Genomic DNA, 22,266 nt, shown 5'->3' with positions numbered 1-22,266 from the left:
TAAACTAGACATCAGGCTAATGTTGGCATTTTTAGCTAATATCGGCCTATTCCGATATGTTCACCGATAGATTGTGCATCCCTATTTGCAATGTTTTTAAAATTGTATAAACTGCCTTATTTTTCCTGGACCACAGGAAGAGTAGCTGGGGTCCATCAACATAAATACAAATTATATCTAATTTAGTCTTAGCTTGTAATTTATACAATTATTTGATTTTGGATCACAGGTAAAATGCAGCAATTACATTCAACTGTATTACTTATCAAGAGAAGGAGGGGAGGTAGAGGGACAGGTTTCTTCAACCAAAACCATCGACACCCATCTATCCACTCTCTCCCCCCACAACCACATCCCCCATACAAGTGCCATCTGTCAACTTTCAGTAAAAACCACACATGAAGCCAATTTAAACATTGAATTAAACCGATTTAATCAAAGGGCAGTTGAACAAGAGTGAGCAAAGTTCATGATGAGGAGGATTAAGTAGTTGATTTGGCAACCTGACAGCATGGCATTGGTGCCAACAGTAAAACAACTTGCCCCAATGTATCCTGGAGAGAAAGAGAGAAAGCAAGGGCAGTAGAGGAATCATTTGGATTCTGTGAGATGGATGCAATATTTAAACACACAGGTAACAAGTAATTAGTCTGATGTGGACAACCAATTTGAAAGTGTCTAGGGGTGTTCTCTCGGTAATACCACACAATATGCAAGAAATTGAGAAACACATCTTGAGAGCATTATGCCTAACAGGAAGTGTAAATAAGGGACTTTCCTTGAAGGATGGGGAAAAAGAAGAGGGTCTCAGCTGAAGTCCAAGAATTCTGATATGTTCTGTCCAATTATCCCTCAAACAGACCTGCAGGTGTAATCAACCAGCCTACATACCATCTGTGAGTGGACTGTGAGGATGGTCAAGACAGAGAAATATATAGAGGGAGATTTAACTGTTCATTTGAGTTTATTTATTCCACTTGCTTTGGCAATATTATCATATGTTTCCCGTACCAATAAATCCCCATTGAATTGAGATGGATAATCACTGTTGAGCATTCATTCCATTTAAAATATTGTAAAACTGTTCTAGAGTCATATTGTCTCAGCAGAGTAAGGTACAGCATCAGGGTGTTGTAAGAGGCGGTAATACAGGACCTTGAGAACATCATGTCCACTGGATAGGGCTGAGTGAATGAACTGTGTGTGTGTTTGATCGAGAGATACTCTGGCCAGTTTATTCCGTTCACGAAAATGGTTTGCCGCTACAGATAGCGAGTCACGTGGACGTTACTGTTCAACTGAATGTTAGAATGGGCAAAACAGTGATCTGAGCGACTTTGAGTGTGGTATGATCAGCGGTTCCAGTTTCTCAGAAACACGCGGCCTCCTGGGCTCTTCACGCACCACAGTGTCTAGGGTTTACTGAGAATGGTGCGACAAACATCCAGTCAGCGGCAGTCCTGTGGGTGAAAACGGCTTGTTGATGAGAGAGGTCTAAGGAGAATGGCCAGAACCGTGCAAGCTAACAGGCAGGTCACAAATGGGCAAATAACGGTTCAGTACAACAGTGGTGTGCAGAATGACATCTCGGATCGCACAACTCATCGGTCCTTGTCACGGATGGGCTATTGCAGCAGACAACCACACTGGGTCCACTCTCAGCTGGTTGGTGTGTTTATGGACATATTCAATCACTCCCTATCCCAGTCTGCTGTCCCCACATGCTTCAGGATGGCCAACATTGTTCCTGTACCCAAGAAGGCAAAGATAACTGAACAAAATGGCCCCATAGCACTCACTTCTGTCATGATGAAGTGTTTTGAGAGACTCGTCAAGGATCATATCACCTTACCTGCCACCCTAGACCTACTTCAGTTTGCATACAGGTCCACAGATGATGCAATCGCAATCACACTGCCCTATCCCATCTGGACAAGAGGAATACCTATGTAAGAATGCTGTTCATTGACTACAGCTCAGCATTAAACACCATAGTACCATCCAAGCTCATCATTAAGCTTGAGGCATTGGGTCTCAACCCCGCCCTGTGCAATTGGGTCTTGAACTTTGACAGGCCGCCCCCAGGTGGTGAAGGTAAGAAACAACATCTCCACTTCGCTGATCCTCAACACTGGGGCCCCACAAGGGTGCGTGCTCAGCCCCCTCATGTACTCCCTCTTCAACCATGACTGCGTGGACATGCACGCCTCCAACTCAGTCATCAAGTTTGCAGACGACACAACAGTAGTGGGCATGATTACCAACGAGACAGCCTACAGGGAGGAGGTGAGGACACTCAGAGTGTGGTGTCAGGAGAACAACCTCACTCAATGTCAACAAAACAAAGGTGATGATCTTGGACTTCAGGAAACAGCAGAGGGAGCACGCCCCTATCCACATCGACAGGACAGCAGTGTAGGTTGAAAATTAAAGAGCCTCTGCGTACACATCACAGACCAACTGAAAAGGCCCACCCACACAGACAGTGTGGTGAAGAAGGCGCAACAGTGCACAAACCTTTACAGATGCAATTTCAAGTTTTCATAACACCTTTATTTAACTATGTAACCAGTCTCAAATTCATAGAGCTATGGATGCAAGCACTGACCATCCATGATATCAAATGTATAATTTTAACCATGTCTTGAGGCTATACAGTATACATTTAGGTTGTTTAAAAACATTGACGTAACACGTGAGGCATTTATAAGTGGGTATATATATATCACAAGGACTTAATTAACATGGTCATCACTAAGGACTTAACATGATCCACACACCCTTGAAGAGTGCACGACCGTGTCTCTTCCCCCTCAGGAGGCGCAAAATATTTGGGATGGGCCCTCAAATCCTCAAAGTTCTACAGCTGCATCATTGAGAGCATCTTGACCGGCTGCATCACCGCTTGGTATGGCAACTGCACTGCTCATGACTGCAAAGCGATACAGAGGGTGGTACGGAGAGCGGATGGCCTAGTACATCACTAGGGCCGAGGTCCCTCCCAACCAGAGGGGTATGTTACGATTGAAGCTAGATCTACTCAAGCTTTTATACATTTTGCAAGCTTCAGTTAACTTCACGTTCAAGCTTCATCAATACTACGAAGGTGGATATTGATAATGCAGCTGCCGCTAACTCAAGCAAGGTTAAACTGCAGCACTTCTAATAGCCTTTTTCACACCATAGTCTGCTGAATTTGCTAGATAATTTTTCATTTTGGCAATAATGAAAATGTGGCACTGCCTTGCCCGTTTTGATGTGTCAGCATTGTCTCAATGAAGAGTTTGTCGTTCAACATGCACGCAGTTACAAGCTTGCTAGAGTTAGCGGCAGTCATACGAGCAATACCCTCGTCATAGAACAGCTGAAGCCTGAGCTGGAATGTGAAGATACCTGATGCTGACTAGCTTTAGAAAACCCGGAGTATATCTGGCTTCAATCATAGAATACCCTTCAGGTCTGTGGTGGTGAAGCCTGTAGGTATGAATTTGCTGACTGTCATATTCGGAGATGTCAGCAGGGGAAATCGTTGGCTACTTTTCCTGGCTGCTGGGAACTTTCCAAGGGAAAAGAGGGCATGTGATTTCACACAAGATTTTTTTAAATCCATTCAACCACAGATCACAGGGTCAGTTCCCATGTTCTCCAGGTAATTAGCATCCATTGTGGGCTGTCATCCGAGAGGGACCAGTGACATTTTCACAGGCTATTCTCCCCCATTAAAAGTGGATCAAGCTGGGGATTTAGCAGGACCGCCTGGCCCCCATCACCTTTAATGGAATTAGTCTACTTCACAACCAAGGACGCGACTGAATGGGCGACAAGGCAACTGATCCTCAGACAGCTCTGATGGAATTTGAGACAGAATAGTGGGATGGGGAGTTTTAGCATCTCTGGTATGGGATTACACTACCGAGGTTATTCTGATATGTGAACCACTTATAAAAATGCAGTTCTGTAGAAAATCCCAACAGGTGCATTCACTCTTTTCATATATAACAATGACACTGTGTGGGAAACAGAGTTTCAAACACCAAAGTACATGAATGCAAGAGATGTCCTTAGAAAACTGTTTGACCATGACTTACTTTGAGGTAAAATATTTGATCATTGATCAAGAATGTAGCCACTTAGGATGACAGCTATTTTACCAAGAGGTATTGTAAACCACTCACTCATGCTGACAGATCATGACAAGGCCATTCATCTTGTTTTAGCTGAAGATTACATTTCAGATGCTGTTAAAACTGATCTTCAGTTGCCACAAATATGTTGATAGCACACTTAAACCACTTTCAGGCCTCAAGTGGTTTATTGTGAAGATGGGTCCATGTCCACAGCCATCTCTTGTGTAGATCCATCGAGGCACCCAGCTACATGGCTCAATGCCAAATGAATGGGAAAGATAAACAATATAATTTAATCAATTCAGATGCTGCCTATCATTCACATGCCATTTGGGATGGGGCAGTATATAGATGAGAGGTGTGAGTCATTGACATTAGAACACTTAAACTTTGGATAAATTTAGATTAAGGTCTTGCATGTCGTAGCTTTCCTCAACATACTTTAACACAGATTTCCCAACTGTTAATTTTCTGAATGCCGAACATTACAAAAATAAACAAGAGAACCAAGGCTTACACTTCATAATTCATTTGAAAAGTTTGCCAATGCTACTCCATTAACCGTTAAATCATGATGGGTATTAGAATGCCTCACCAGAGCTCATTATACAAAATATAAAAAACAAACAAGACAACCAATTAAGCAACCCATAATCGCCTGAACATGAAGTATTAAATAAGGATATCAGTACATCAATTGTCCAATTAATCTGACTTTAAAAGAACACAGGGAAGATGAGGCCAATCGGGGGACGATGCAGATTCAATAAATACAAAAAGTGGACAGACATTTCAAACAAACTCCATTTGGTCAGTGGAAAGAAAAGCCCCTTTGAAGAGTGGAGGCAAGATCCTATGGAAAACATTGACTGGGTTTGTAGGCTGCATATTTCAAAGTCAAACAACCTGCCTATGAATCTTCTCCAACAGTCCCAACTCAAAGGCAGAAGCACACACGGTCTCAACATCTCAGCATAGTCTTAGAGTTCAGGGCCTTGTGTACTTTGGCTTAATAGTCTGTGGTGGTTGGGAAGGCAGCCTCACACTGTGGGGTTCTTGCCTGTTGGTGCTGGTGCCAGTTGTTGTTGCTGCTGCTGAAAGTAAGTTGGACGTTTGACTCTGGGTTTCCGTCGTTTGGGCTTGCTTTTGGTGAGCTGCACCACAAAGAAGGACAGCACAACCATGGCTCCCAGGAAGGCAAAAATGGGGATGGTCTGGCCCACTTCCTGGTTGTAGCGTCCTGGCATTATACCTGGGGAGATGACACGGGTCACTTAGTAACTCTGGAGGCAGGAAGCAGCACATTAGAATTGTCAAAATGGACAACGACTAGACAAAAAAACAGATCTCTTAGATATTCAAACAGTTTGTGTGCATTTTACAAACTGACTCAGAACACAGTACCTCTGAAACATGTGCTGTTGAGCTGGTGATAATGCTACTCGGTATGTATTCTCACCTCCAGGGATGTCCCAGGCTCCACTCTCCCCAGGAGACAGAGGCCGGACCTGAGGTCTGTAGTTTCTGAGGTCTGTTGGGCAGCACCACTTTGTCCATGTCAATAGATAGCAGCTTCTGGTGCTTCCATATGTTACTGTGTAAGAAAGGCATGGATGCACATTACGACACTGTTACTTATCAATATGGAGGAGATTAACAGTTGAGTGTATTCAAAATAATCTCCCCATGTGTTTGATAGAAAATGAAAGGAAATGCAGGAGATGGAAATTAACAATGGAATAACACTTCAGGGGTAGGGGGCATTGTTACATGGTTTAGAGAATCGGCACACACCTGGGTGCCGTTTCGTTAAGTGGCTGTGGCTTGGACCATGACAGGTGAGGGCAGGCAGGGAGTGGGAGTGGCTTTGGGTCTCCCAGGTGAGCCTCCAATACCCTTGAATACCGATATAGATGATTACCCTGGAGGAGGATAGCTACTAAGTGTGTAAAGCTGAAACAAGTGCTGAGCTGGATATGTTTTGTCTTACCCTCCAGTCTCTCTGGCAGTGGGTGGTCAGAGCCAGCGGGAGGAGCCACCCTGCTCTTGGAGTTGGTGAGACTGGGAGGTGTCATGCTGTAGGAGGTGTACTGCAGGAGAGCATCCAGTAGCCAGAAACAATCTATTGGGGGGGGGGGGACACAACAGTAAAAACCACACCAATTGATCATTTCAGAGAAGTTTAAATCATTACATTTTCAATAACTGACAGTTTCTCAGATATGGTTTTAGATATCTGAAAATGCAGGTAGGGTCTCTACCTTTCTTTCTGACTGTCATCTATACAGTTTGAGTCTCCGTAAAGGGCTATCCGACCTCCCCCTTCAGACAGTGTTTGGTACATTCCCAGTATGGGAACACCCTCCACAATCGCAGTCTCCTGCTTCAAGACCTCCAGCACTTAGGAAGAAAAAGAAAGAGGGGGGGTGAATATGTGAGAAAGACAAGAGAAAGGAGAGAAACACAAGAATATACAGCACATCTCCATGGTAACAGCTGTCAGGTGGAAGTGGGTGTTTGCAATACCTTGATCCTTTAGGGTCTTGGCAATCACAATCCCATGTCCTGGAAACTTTGCAATACTGCAGCCTGATGCATAGTACACTGAGGAGACAGACGAGTTTAAACATTACACTAAATAATATAAGATTTATTAATCCATCTCACCTTGATTCATTTTCTAGATTTACACACAAATGAGTGACACAGCGAGTAAATGAGGGTGTGTGAGAGCGTGTGTTCTTACTGTCGTGGTCTGCCATGGTGAAGTCTCCCTCATAGTGCCCATCACTGAAGGCCATCCCCCATACAGAGATCAGATCATTCAGAGCTGGCACGTTGGCGCCCCCTGTGTCTGGCATCCACCATTGCCTGAGGAGAACATATTAAACCAATGAGAGGGGATATAAATGAAAGGCCAATTCTAAAACAGATGGGTTAGCTGACGTCACGAAAACGATGTGCATGCATTGATGGGGCAGTGTGTTGCTATGATTCTGGATGGACAGATAGCTAGCAACAATGACAGCTCGTCTCGTTATTGATACCATGTCTTGTTTTGACTGATGTCATGTCTATGTTAATATGCTGGGCATCGGCACACATTTCAGCAAATAAACACCCGTTTCAAATAAACGCTGCGTCTAAATTAATTGTTTGAGGTTACCATAGACAGCTCTGAAGCGAGAAATCTGGGGTATATGATAAGGCAGCCTAGTCTTTGCAAGTCAGATCTGCGATGGATTTCTTATTATGTTTATACTGGTCCTACTAAATCACAATAAAGTGTGGTAGTCTAACATTTTTATTAAGCAAAAACTGTGTGCATTAAGGAAATGAACGCCTGGTTTAGTTCCTCGGCAGTAGGTGACTCCTGAGATTGACGGCTTTCTCGCGCCTGATTTTACACCCCATCAGCACTGGCATTCGAACCGGCAACCCTCTGGTTGGTGTCCCACTCCTCTAACCTCGAAGCTACCGCCATGCCCTATTGACACAGGCTATGCGGAGGCTTGACGCCCTGTCTGTCCTTTGATGTTTTAATGAGGACTTTAGGACGAGAGATTCAGAGAAGATACAAAGTGGGGTTATAATACCTACCTGGTGTTTTCATCGTAGAACTTGACTTTCCTCGTGACAGAAATGTTGTACCAGTCACTGAAGACGAGAGACAGTCCCTTGATGAAAGACAATCAATGTCTCGCCGCAGCTTGGTTATCTCCTCTGGAAAGTACTCCTCTTCACTGTCCACCATCATCAATGTCCCTAAACACACACAGGAAATGTCAGGCCGAGACCAGATACAGAAAAACAAGCTCTGCTATGCATGGGAGGCACTGGAACTTTTGCTGTAAGCAATGACAGTATGATAAGCCATTCATTCATGTGCTGCTCCCCATATCCCACTCTAAAATATGTTAGATGACAATCAACTGACAAAGACAGCCACCATATTGACTAGCATCAAAGCAGGTGATGGGTGCACCCAGAACCTCCACAAAATAACCCATGCTCCTCAGGTGCTGGTACATGTCCCTGAAGTTGGTGTGAATGTGATCTCCATTCCTAAAAATTATTCAGACAAAGTCAATAACAAGACAACAATCACAAAAAAAAGCAATGATTGTAAAGGGGAAAAAGGTCTGGCTTGCTCTTATATGGCACCCTCTATAGGCACGTTTTAAGAGTTGCACTGCAATGACCCCAAACAGCCTAATCTTCTCTCTTAAAACTAAACAGTGATACAGAGCTAAATAGTTGCCCAAAGAACTCACCAGTACAGTGGGTCATTCTTCATGCGCAGGTTATCTCGTGGGAAGTAGCCAGGCAGATAGCGCAGGTTGTGGTACTGGTCCCACAGAACCCTCTTACTACCAGGAGGAGTGGGCACTATCTTCACCTTGACTGGCAATTTAACCATAGAGGTCATCTCCCCATCCACCTCAGACTGAGGAATTAGATAACATTGAGGGTCAGGCCATTGAGGGTCAGGACATTGAACCATTGACCCAGGATACAGCAAGCTACTTTGCTAGTAGGTAGCTTGCTAACTAACAGTAGTATGTAAATATTGTGCTCTCTGGTTATAAATCTACATTAGAGGATGGCAGTGTGAGATTACAGAAATAACAACAAATTTAAAAAGTGAATGGTGAGATATGGTAACTACGCGAAACATATCCTGGTTATTACTCACATTATTCCCAACAGGCGAAGACACGGTCACCATCACATGACCCTGGGCAATCCCCGCCCATGATGCAGATTTCTTGGCGACAGATATGGAGTCTGCCAGGTCTCCAGCCCAGGGCCAGAGGACTGGCGAATAGGAGACTGCCACATCAATGTGGTCACCATTCTGTGGTAGGTAAGGCTGCCAGATGGGCTGGAGAGCACAAGAAAGGAAAATGTCAACAAACGGGAGGATGACACAACAACAAAAAACACAGCATGTCAGATCCATTTATATTATTTATGTTTGACATGAAACCTAAAGCCTTCAATACAAAAGTACCTTGTCCAAAATCCTCCCCGTCACACCCATGCCATTGAGGATGGTGACGTTGACGATGGTGGGCATGCCACCGTAGTAGATGGGTTGGGAGCAGTAAGGCCACATGTAGGGACACTGAGACTAAAGACAAACAGGATCAGGTCAGAGTTTTGAAAGAGGACTGCTGGACATTGCTAGAACCTTTCAAGAATTTAAAAGACTGAACATATAACAAAGTGAATACTATGTAAAGGAAAGTGTATGATGAGTGTGCGGAGTGTGTGCAGTACCTGGCCTGGGGTTTGTGGCGGTTGAGGATCTGGTAGGCTCTGATAAGGTCCAGTTTTCCGTGGCCCTGTTCAAACATGTTGACTCCAGAGAGCCTCCGTGCTGAGGCAATCAGAGCCTGCTTCATACTGGCTGGGTTCACCAGCTCTCTGTTCAACACCGTGCTGTAGGAGGGACACAGCTGGGTTAACAACTATTACATTAACTTTGCATTATGTTTCAATGATCAATAAAGATGAGGGGAAAAAAGCAGAGCTTCCATTGGACTCAACAGCTTGCTATGAGAAAGAGAGGGATGAGGTTTTAGAAACAGACAGACAGAGATTTAGGTATAATAAACCCATTTGAGACGTGAGAATTAAACTCAGTCTGGACAGACAAACATAAGTGGAGATAAAAGTGAAAGTGTGCCAGCTCCTTCCCTGGATGGAAAGTAGAATGATTCTGTTAAATGTCTGTGTCCTTGTTGTTTTGAAGTGAAGGATATCTATCGATTTCATTTATCCCAAAGGGTCCACAGGAAAAAACAGCATCATCAGACCACTTACACAAACAGTCTTTCTGTTAAATTGTAACTGCATCTTGAACCTGAAAACAATTGTTTCAATTCAGCCGATAACTCTTAGTCTGTCACTAACACTGCGAATGAGGTGTTCATGGACTATTAAAGAAATGCTGCTGGGTAAGCTGTCTCCTTCAGAAACTGCAGGACAAGTAGACTAACTTATCAAATGCTTTAATGCTACTAGGCTTATACACCAGACTGTAGCATAATGTTTACAGACAAGATGTATGACAACCCATTGAGATGTGTTGTAATGGTAATTATTGAACCAAATAAATTGAGTGAACTGCTGGCAGACTATAGAAGAATGTTCACCATTAGCCATATTTCAGCATTTCAGTAGAAACTAATGTCACGGCCCCTCTGCATTGCAGGGGCAGTTCCTCCTGCAGGCAGAGGAGGGTCGTTAGTAATTGGAGCCACCTGGGCTCAGGTTATTTAAACTGCTTCACTAACCACTCGTCTCTCTCACTTTGTTCCTCCAGGTATGATCCTGTTTTGTTTGTTCCTTTGTAGTTTGTAGTTTTCACTCAGTCATTCACACACAAAGATTCACGCAACCCTGCACTTTACATACACCCTACATTATGATACTTTCACACCTCATTCCTTTTTCTTTGTTTTAAAATAAATAACCTTTTTGATTGGCCTATATCTGTTGTTCGTGTCCCCTCATTTTTGCCACAGGCTATGAGCTGGCCTGGGACACTAATAATGCCTCTGTTATTTAATGCAGCAGCCACTTCTTGTTAGAGTATGTTCTGAAGTTATTCTGCTCAAAGAAAAAGCAGCATCATCTCTCTCATAAAGCAAAGTTTGACCATGAATAAAATATTGTGTATGTGTTGTGGAGAAAGTGTGGGAGTGTGAAGAGCATGCGGGAGGGAGGGGCCAGGTGTAGACAGCCAGGCAAGGAACAAGAGACTTTTTCTCACACATGAACATAATTTCACCTGTTAAGGTAGAGGTTGTGACGACATCCCACCCTGTCTGCCGTATTCTCTTTGTTCTTGTTTCCTTATTAGGATGCCGGTGGGCGGAGTTGGGAGGGTCGTCAGAGCTAGCCGTGACCAGGAGACCCATGAGGCGGTGCACAATTGGCCCAGCGTCGTCCGGGTTAGGGGAGGGTTTGGCCGACCGGGGTGTCCTTGTTCCATCACGCTCTAGCGACCCCTTTTAGCGGACCAGGTGCATGTACGGTGTTTCCTCTGACACATTGGTGTGGCTTAAGTGAGCAGTGTGTCAAGAAGCAGTGCAGCTTGGTAGGGTTGTGTTTCGGAGGATGCCTGGCTTTCGACCTTCTCCTCTCCCGAGTCTGTACAGGAGCTGCAGCAATGGGACAAGACTAACTACCAATTGGATATCACGAAATTGGGGAGAAAAAAGGGAGTAAAATGAAATAGAGTATTAGTATATTGGTATTTGACTGACCAGGTCTCTCCAGATCTCCCAAAGCTATTTCCAGGGTCAATTACCAATACAGACCAGAAACAGTCTACCTGAGTGCAAGACCATAAATCTATTGATTCTGTATCTTCACAACAAAATCTGCAGAGCTGTGATGATATGCCCCAAATGTTCAACATTTTGTTGGTAGCAAGAATTCTGTACAATAATTTTAGCTGAAAAGCACAAAGTCTTGAATCTTACGTTGTTTCATACATTCTGTATCATGGAATAGCTACATCAAAAATATTATTTTGCAATCTGTATGGCACAGCTGGCAACATCCTGGTCCTCAAATGAAACTGGTATACTTTCCTATTTTTATTCTTCTGCCAGTTTTGATCCTTAATATTGGACAGACCAGATCCCTACCAGGTAATGCTGTCATCAATTGGTTGTAATCTTGAGCAGACCATCCCTTACAATTCTAATAACTCCATGAAAGAGTTACTTACTCCAATTTTCAATATCATTTTTTTTTTAAAGAAAGCTTTAAAACATATTTTCCATAAATACAGCACTTTGATCAACCAGCACATTTGAGTTCAACCAAACATTTGTTCTATCTTTTCAGAGGGGTGATATTGAAACCAGCTCTGCAATGCTCGTTTGAAAAAGGTTTAATTTTCAATTAATCGAAAATGAGACATGGCAATCTGCACAAAGGCATAAAGGCACATTTTAAACAATGGATGAGCTTTTTTTAGTCATCTACTTGACTATTTGAAACTTTTAGATTAAGGTTTAGTGCTTTTTATATTTAATAATCTCAACCCACCTAGTTCATATTCATTAAATAGATGGGCATGCTTTATCTTGTCTGGTTTAGAGTCCCAGACAAAGCAAAATATATTTTGCTCATATTATTTGAAAAACGAATGATCAGGAGTAGGCAGCACTGTAAGTAAACTGAGATATGACCATGTTTGCATTCCTCATTTATATGTCCCACAGAAGAAAAAAAAGGTTATGGAGTGCCATATGCTGCCATACGGTCTGAACACATCCAATTCCTCTATCTCAGTTTCAGAGACGGGGGCTGCAGATCACAGGGTTAGATGTCTAGTGTGGAACTGATAACAGGTAGGCTGGGAAACAGAGTTCAGTTTCCTATTACTGTGAAAGGTAAGAGTACACCGAGATAGACATTTGAGAGGTTATTCAGGGTTATGCTGGGATTGAGACGTACCCATGTAGTCATCCCCCGTGAGGAGAACCTGGCAACGTTGTCCTCAAAATCTATCCCACCGACCCCAATCACATCCATCTGATCTGCTGGATTGTTCAGGGTGCTAGGATACATATGGAATTGTAATTATTATTTTACATACATTTTCATCTTGGCTTTCCTTTAAACAAATCTGTATCTTGTAATAATCAATGCTACGCCCTTTTGACCACCACACCTCCTCTCGGTGTCAGAACACACCCATATAGTGGTCCAGCATTCCCAATGGTAGAGACCATGATCACTCTGTTAGCAGTCAGCTCCCAAACCTGGCACACACAAACACACATTTTCAGCAAAAGAAACTAAATGCTTTTGGGATTCTTTATTATTCACCTTATCAACAACGCTGAGGTTTAAGACCTCAATCTTCTTCAGAATGGCATAGTTAAAGGCATCCAGGAACCAAGAGGTGTAGGAGACCTGATTGTTGGGTGAACACTCTGAAGCTCAGAGTCAGGGGCAAAGCCCTGGCACTCTCGCATGCTGGCAATGACCCCTGCCACAAAAGTACCATGTCCCAGCCCTGGAGAGAGAAGAACGAGGCCAAACTTTGTGTCAATGGCCACAGCACAGAAACAGATCACATTACTAAAGCACAAGGAGAGGACAGAGTTCACTTAGTACCCATGATCCTACCATCATCAAGTGTCTTTTCATTGGTCCAGTTGGATCTCTCCTTCACATTTTTAAAATGTGGATGTTTTTCGATGAGTGCTGTGTCAAAAACAGCCACCTTCACCCCCGAACCTACACAGAGAATACGGACAGCTAGAATCAACCAGCAAATAAATGTACACAAGACACGTTAATGTAAACAACTACAAACACACCCATTCAACTGTTTACACACAACCTGTTATTAACCAGACAGACACAGTGCCCCCTGCTGTCTGTCCTCACCGGTGTGTCCCATTTGCCAGAGGACATCAGCCTGCAGTATCTGGGCCACGTGTCGGGGGATGGCTCTCAGTAGCCTCCGGCTGGAGTGGTGGCCCGTGGCGTGCCAGAAGCCCGAGACCAGAGACAGGCTAGTCCGGTGCAGCGGCCGGGACGACTGACACTTCTGGGTCCAGCGGGTGTCATTGTTGCAGGGTTCCCCGGGGTCCGGCGCTGACAGGCAGGGATGACAAGAGAGTAAAACGTCAAGAACAATCGTTGCTGAAAAAGCCATAAGTGAAAAACAAACATTCAGTCATACATTGGTGGTGCGTGCACAAGAGAGAAATTGATAGCTCCCCAAAGTGATATGAAATCTCTCTATTCCGCATACAGTGAAGTAACCTCTTTTGTTCTCATTTAAAATAATCTGCATGTTAACGAGCTACTGAATTTAGTTTATCATGAAGAATACATGAGCTCATTGAACTTGATTGGGTTCCAAATGAAACAGCACTCCGTGACTAGACCATTACAATATTCAGAGACAAGATATAGGAGATGATGGTGGGTGACTAACAAGCACCACTGATATAATCATGTGAAATGGCCCTATTGCAGTAAGTCTTCAGTGACACTGACAGAGCTGCTGATGTCTCCACTATGAAGTGTAATTATATTACACTCTATTCTCCTACAGTCACTCCTACAGATTATGATACCCCCACTGTCTACTCATAATTATTACCACCTCTAAATGGATCCAGGTCATCTCCACAGGTTAACTTTAGTCTGGTTAATGTCAATAGAATAAAACATCACTGAAAACTATGAAATAGTTCATCAACTCGCATCACGCAAGGAGAGCACTGTGATTTTAAGTGCACTCCCCTTCCATCAAGTTCATCAAGTTCATTACATCATGTTTAAATTGGTGGCAGTTAGTGGTACTGGTGTTGGTTTGTAGTGCAGCATGGTCATTGTGGTGGTGAGTGATTCCTGCACTACAGATGCAGACTAGGTGGTGGGAGGAGGACAACTATTTAGGGCTCTGGGGTGGAGGGGGCTCCAATGTGCCCAGACACAGCACTCTCATTCCAACCCAGGTCCTGAGAGGAGTTTCTACCAACCCCCGGGCACACACAGTGCTCTGGAGCTGCCCCGCTTCTGGTTAGGAGGTAGGTGCTGCATGATATATGATCCCTGCTAAACGTCCAAACACATTGACAGAACAGAGCACTGAAACAAAAGCACAGTGACCAAACTAAAGCTACTGTGTAGCAGAAATAAAATAAGCACCAATTTACCTTTGACTGAAAGGAGTCTGTGTATATGATGGCAGTTTGGTGAGTAGACATGTGATATCGAACAGTTTCATGACACGGTTTAAAGTAAGGGACAAGAACATGGTGAGTTTACCAGGGGGATAGACTTGGGGGTGGGGGGGTGGGGGTGATCAAACAAAGGAAAACATCACCGGAGGGCAGCTATATGACTTGACACACACGTGGGATATGGGGACAGTCCATATGACAAAGCGTAAAGTATGTGGATCAGTTAAAACAAGAAAAGCCGGGCTCCTGCCCAGTCATGTGATATCCATAGATTAGGGCTTTATTTATTTCAATTGACTGATTTCCTTATATGAACTGTAACTCAGTAAAATCTTTGAAATTGTTGCATGTTGCATTTTTTTTCAGTATACTTAGATTCTATGTAGCCTAGTTTTGGAAGGGTAAACTATTGTACAATGTAATTTCAGTAGTTACAAGCACCATAAAATTGAAATGGGGTGGTTAAAGGGACCTCTAAGCATGGGTAACGCTCTTTTGACGTATTGGACTTCCACTCTTGCAAGGAAACCAGAAATCTGGGGTAATGCCCCAAGAGAAAAAAATCCCTCATCATTGAGATAAGGCTCCTGACCTAAAACCCCACCCTCTAAATCACAGACCCTGGACAGGTGGGGTTTAATTTCCCTTCGGTGTCCTGAGGTATAGACCCTTCAGCCACGACCCCTCCAAAGACAGAGACATTATACCACTAAGGCAGCCTTTTCCTGGAATATATGGACAGCTCTCTCCCTCCCACTGTGCACATCAGATGGGCCTTTCTGAGACCCAAACAACTAGTTCAGGCTCCGGCTGGGAACAGTCTGCTGGGTTAAAAATAGGGCTGTAAAGGCTTGGACACACTGGTAGCATTAGCCGTCCCGAGAGTACTTAGCACATCTGAACTGAGGGCCAAATGTAATTAGTCAGACGTCCACCAGCGAGTGGTTCCTAAAATACACCGTGCCGAACAAACGGTAGATCTACAGTCGGTGTGGTGTGTGTGGTCCATTAAATCAGATTAGACTAGAGCCACTTGTGTTAACATGAGAAAACAACATCAAACCTCTGGGAACGTCATCCCCCTATTAGAACAATTGTCCGCATGAATCATTACCTGTGGGTCAAAACTCTATTTTGCAAATGAACTGGGACAAGAGTCATGTTTTCAAGTTGTTAGAAGTTACATCCCAAAACATATACAACACAAATGTCTCCTAGCCTCCCACGCATAGGCTACTTTCTGTTCCTAACACGAAAACTGAAACTAAATAATATAAAAACGAAATAGAAATGTTTTTCTAAAACGTTTAATAAATACAAGTAAAATGGATCTGAAAACTAAACTGAAACTAATAGAAATAAAAAAACAAATATATAAAACAGAACAATAAATGGATTGGCTGCGGTTCTGTATTTTCTGGAAACTCAATTTGCCAGGCTAAAGATAAAGATTTCTGCGCATGTGCAGGAAGTTTTTGCCGTAGCTGCTGTTCACGTAGCTGTTGCTCAGTACTCAGCTGCTGCTTGGCACTCCTTGATCGGTGATGAATGCCGTTGTCTGGTGTAGCCTACAAATGTCATGTTATACACAAAAGGACATGGTCGACATGTTCGAACTATTGCATTCCATGCCTCAGTAGGCTATTAAGCAGAAGCGTGATTTCATGTTCTTTTATCAGGTGAGGAGTTGAGGCGTTAGCATGCTTCCCAGCCGAAAAAGTTTGGTAGAGTTTGTGCATATATTATGACGATATTTTGTGCTGTTTTTGGACTTCATTGTTTTTTCTGGTTGTTTGGGCACACATTATCCCTAAAAACCTACTGTTTTTCTGCAAACTCACAGGTCCTGTGATTAGTGGTGGGGAGTCTACTCCAAAATAATAGATTCCTCTATTCCTTGCACGTCGACTCCCGGTGTCGACTCCCATTTCTGGATGTCAAGATAGCGGAATCGACTCTTAAGATTCAGTATTTTTACAGCGTTGGAAACTATTCTCCGTAGACTACTTAAAGAAAACAAACTCTTGCGTCTTTCACAGCAAAGAAAGAGCAAGCTAGCGTGCGTGCGAGGTACACAAAACAAACTGAGCAAACTAGAATGCTATTTGGCCCTAAACAGAGAGTACACATGGCAGAATACCCCCCCCCCCCACCCCATTCAGCTGAAAAGGTGGCACAGGAAATTCAAAAATATTCTTTAGAAATATTTAACTTTCACACATTAACAAGTCCAATACAGCAAATGAAAGATAAACATCTTGTTCATCTACCCATCATGTCCGATTTTTTTAATGTTTTACAGCGAAAACACAACATATATTTATGTTAGACCACTACCAAATTTTTAAAAAACACAGCCATTTTTCCCAGCCAAAGATAGTCACAAAAGCAGGATTAGAGATAAAATAAATCACTAACCTTTTGAAAATCTTCATCAGATGACACTCATATGACATGTTACACAATACATTTGTTTTGTTCGATAATATGCATATTTATATCCACAAATCTCGGTTTACATTGACGCCATGTTCAGAAATGCCTCCAAAATATCCGGAGGAATTATAGAAAGCTACGCCAGATAACAGAAATAGTCATCATAAACTTTGACTAAAGATACACTGGTTCTTAATGCAACCGCTGTGTCAGATTTTTTTTAAACATTACGAAAAAAGCCTACCATGCAATCATCTGAGACAGCGCTCAGACGTAAATATATTTCTCCGCCATGTTGGAGTCAAAAGAAATACGAAATTACATCATAAATATTCTCTTACCTTTGATGATCTTTCATCAGAATGCAGTGCAAGGAGTCCTAGTTCCACAATAAATCGTTGTTTTGTTCCATAATGTCCAATACTAGTGTCCAATTAGCTGCATTTGCTAGCACTTTCAGCTCACGTGCCCAAAAGCTGACGCTGGTTCAGGAGAACTCGGACGAAAACTTCAAAAAGATATATTCCAGGTCGAATAAACTGGTCAAACTAAGTAGAGAATCAATCTTCAGAATGTTATTTTCATATATATCCAATAACGTTCCAACCGGAGCATATGTTTTCATCTGCAGCCAAATGGAACGATGGTGACACCCACAGACAAATAAGCCACAGGAAAATTGCATTCTGTCGGGACAGTGACTATTTCCTCTCCCATTCGGTCAAAGTTCACACCAGAAGCTCCATTCCACGTTCTACTGAATGGGGACATCTAGTGGAAGGCGTAGGAAGTGCTACCAGATCCATATCTTATTTGGAAGTGGATAGGCGATGACTTGAAATTAGACATGTATTCAGAATTTCACTTCCTGTTTGGAAGATTGCCTGCCCTAATGAGTTCTGTTATACTCACAGACATAATTCAAACAGTTTTAGAAACTTCACAGAGTGTTTCCTATCCAATAGTAATAATAATATGCATATATTAGCAATCTAGGACAGAGTAGGATGCAGTTCACTATGGGCACGCAATTCATCGAAAGTGAAAATACTGCCCCCTATCCCCAACAGGTTTTAAGCCTAAATGTGCAATAAATAGTATTGCCTTTAGCTTATTTAATGAAACCCTGGCTGGCTGTTGTCGAGCGGATAAGAGGAAATCCGTAATTTAAATTAAGACATTAATAAGCAAGCTAGGTTGTTCAGCACATTTGAAATGTACAGCAACAGAAATCAGAACATGGGCAGTTCTTACAGTATTCTCCCTATACACCAACTCAGAACCTAGGATAAATAAAGGGGCATATAAGCAGACAATGAAAGCTCTTACACTATTCAATGATTACCATTCTCTAAAACAGGCTATATGTGACCAAATTATTAGGGTGATGCACATGAGCTACTAACAGCTTACTACACAACATACACTTAGTATTGCTTTCTTAGCTACAGACAGTATATATATCTCCCGGGCATATTACATAATTTATGCAGCAGCATACAAGGCATTTTTGGACTCACGTTGTTGTGATGTGCTCACTTGAACAGGAAGGTGGCGTGGCGGTACGCCGTGGGCAAATTCTGTCATCAAACTTGGTCAAAGTCGGCATTCTCTAGACTTATGGTGCTTTCAAAACAACTGGGAACTGAAAAAAACAAGGTTGAATCATGATGACGTCAGTGATCTTCAGGTCAGAGCTCTAGAAAGAGGCCAGAGTTCCTGACTTGCAATTCCTAGTTGGATGACCGTTCAAAACTTATTTTCCCAGTCGGAGCTCTTTTTTTTTTCTCGAGTTCCCAGTTGTTTTGAACTCACTAAAATCAGATTTCCCAGTTCGTGGTTTCCAGTTGTTTTGAGCACGGCATGCAGGATTGACAGCATGGCCAATGTTGAATGTTTATCCTTTTAAACTTGGAAAAGAGACCCTTAAACTGAGACTTGGGACCACACCCACTCCACTGAATAGCAGGCTAGTGATTGCTTTGCAATGCTTGGAGTTAGCCACTGATTCCTTCCAAACTACTCATTGTTGAATTTGCAATTTCCAACTTGTGTAATGTTTATGTCCAATGGCCGATGAGCACCGATACGTTTAATCTATAATTCCTCTTAATTATTTTTCATATGACAATGATTGTAAAGGATGTCAGTAGATTGACGACTTGATTCGTGATAATGACTGCTAGTTTGCCAGCTAATATTTTGAAAGCATGATGTTGACAATCAAAGCTAATGTAGATATGATTTTACTTAATTTTATCTTTGGCCAATTACCTTGAGCCTTCTTGGATGGGCACTTCTAATGTAACTATTTGGCAGCATCCAAGGGGCTTGAATTTTTTTGCTCTCCCCATAGATTTTGCACTGACAGTGTCCCCATGAGTGGGAACACTGAGCAAATCACGGCGCAACTAGAGAACATTACCACCCTTACGCTCCTTATTGTCCGCTGGCTGCCCCACCACTACAGAAAGTACTGAGCTAGGCTGAAACACCTGTATTTTGGAGTTGCATTACTCAAGAAAGCAAAAAATAGACCATGTTTGTATGCAGCTTTATTAACTCAATGAATTTATTTTATTCGGTATTGTGTGTAGAATAACTCAGCATATACTCATTGATAGCCCCTACTTTACTGAATTTGCGCGAGTCATTAAAATACCAGAAATTGCGAAATACAGCATTGCGATAAGAGTAAATATTTTTGATTACCGATGCACGGTTCTGACTGTACCTGGTAGCCGATATGCCTGGCTGTGACCTTCCCATCTCTCTCCCCCCTAGCCCGGTCTTTCTTTGCTGTGAAAGACGCAAGAGTTTGTTCTTGAAGTAGGCTACAGAAAATAGTTCCCTCCGTTGCAAAAAAATACTGAATCTTAGGAGTAGACGGGTAAGGAGTCAGTTTTGAGTCGACTCCCTATTACTAATTATACGTTACTTCACTCCAGCTGCAATCTTTTTTCTTAAGGGGACAGGGTAGTGGGCTTGATTCCCGGGACCATCCATAAAATGTATGCGCGTATGACTAAGTAGTTTTTAATAAAAGTGTCTGCTAAATGAGATGTGATTATATTTTCTACATAGCTTACCGCTACCTCACCAGAGCTGCGTTTGCTAAAACGCACTGAAGTTCCCGACAATACGCTGTTTGTGGAGCGACGCTGTACAGCTCACTGTTGCCAGTCAACTAACTAACTAATTAAGCATTTTGATAAAATACATTCCACTGACTGGCTAGCCCGCTATTAGATAGCTAGCCAACTAGTTATCTAGCCGACAGTGTCAACATATGAGTTTCTCTCGTCGCGTGAAACGCAGCTAGCTTAGCTAACATTATCATTTACCTGGTTGACAGATATACTCACTTTTAATTTGCCAGCCTGAATCATTTGATATAATATTGTATGAGACTGGTAGCTGGCTTGGTCTCAAACAAAAGCAATAACTTCACAGCCGCTGAACACTAACGTTCAGATAGCTAACCATCATCATTCAGCAGCAACAGAGACGCCTCTACGCCAGGCTACGACATGAGCTATCTAGCCCTGCCTAATGGATGGGATGCAGATTGCACTTCTTCTTTATGAGGTTTAACGGCGGTTGGCATCCAATTTGTTGCATTACCAAACCCCCTTATACTTTACTTGAAATATAATAATTTACTAAATAAATACCCTACCATCTAATACTATACTCACTCATTTCAAAACTATATCAAATAAATGAACACCCCCCCTACTCCACTAATTAAATGTATTTATTCCTACCTCATGCCATCACCCTAAAGGGATTGGACATCACCACTCAACACATCCTGTAACTCTCCTGCTGTCAAGTCCTGCACACCCAAATACATCTCTGCATCTGCCACCACAACCTCAATTTCCTGAGACTTCTGATCCATCCCTGCAGTACCATTAATAACCATTGCTATAAATGCTAAAATTCCAATCTTACTGAAACGCATTTAACTTTTTGGCCTATCCCTCTGTACTGGTATACCTCTACTACTCTCACCACTCCTCCCCTTTAACCCATCTTCCTCTACTTTCTTCATTGCCTCTGCATATGACAACTTCTGCTCTACTCTAACCCTGGAAACCTCAACCTGCCTTCCTCGCACGGGACATTTCTGATCCTCAGCTCTATGGGCACCCCTACAATTAACACATTCCACTACTTTCCCCAATTCTACACATTCCTTTGTCTCATGCCCTTTTGCACATTTCTCACACCTTGGACCCTCACTCCTACACACTGCTGCCACATGCCCATAAGCTTGACACCTGTAACATCTTAACGTATTCGGCACATACAGGATAACTTATATATCCTAAATGCACTTTATCAGGCAAAGACTCAGCTTCAAAACTCATAAGAACAGACAATGACTCTTCTGTTCCCCTACTCTAGCCACCCTGTCTGCGTTGCATCAAATGCCGAGCATCACATACACTGCGAATCTTTGCCTTCAGCATTTATTTAACTAGGTATGTCAGTTAAGAACAAATTCTTATTTTCAATGACAGCCTAGGAACAGTGGGTTAACTTCCTTGTTCAGGGGCAGAACGACAGATTTTTACCTTGTCAGCTCAGGGATTTGATGTAGCAACCTTTATGGTTACTGGCCCAACGCTCTAACCACTAGGCTACCTGCCACCCGGGACCACTAAATTATTTATTGGCTACATTTAAACTAGTCATCAACACTAGTCTATCAAGTAAACACATTATTGCACACATCAACTGGTAAACGAGATAAAAGCACAATTTCAGAGGCTTGGATTTGTAAATGCATTGATCGTTCGAGCCATAGTGTTGACATGATGGAGTGGAGGATTTCTTAGGGTTACCCAATCTGAAATCAGCCAGTAATAGCAATGCTGCTCCTTGTTGTAAAAGTCTTTAAACTTCTTAGCTAATTTAATTAGCCACATAATACCTACCTATGATGAAACATGATAGATCAC

At 42.7% G+C, this 22,266-nt stretch overlaps 1 pseudogene; it reads right to left on the bottom strand.

The window, feature by feature from the left end:
- Positions 1-2,531: 2,531 nt before the first annotated feature.
- LOC109867699 (membrane-bound transcription factor site-1 protease-like) lies at positions 2,532-21,224 on the bottom strand (annotated as a pseudogene).
- Positions 21,225-22,266: the final 1,042 nt, after the last annotated feature.

This window comes from Oncorhynchus kisutch, linkage group LG22 (genome assembly GCF_002021735.2).
Source record: "Oncorhynchus kisutch isolate 150728-3 linkage group LG22, Okis_V2, whole genome shotgun sequence".
Lineage (NCBI taxonomy): Eukaryota > Metazoa > Chordata > Actinopteri > Salmoniformes > Salmonidae > Oncorhynchus > Oncorhynchus kisutch.
This window is presented reverse-complemented; position numbering and strand designations above follow the sequence as displayed.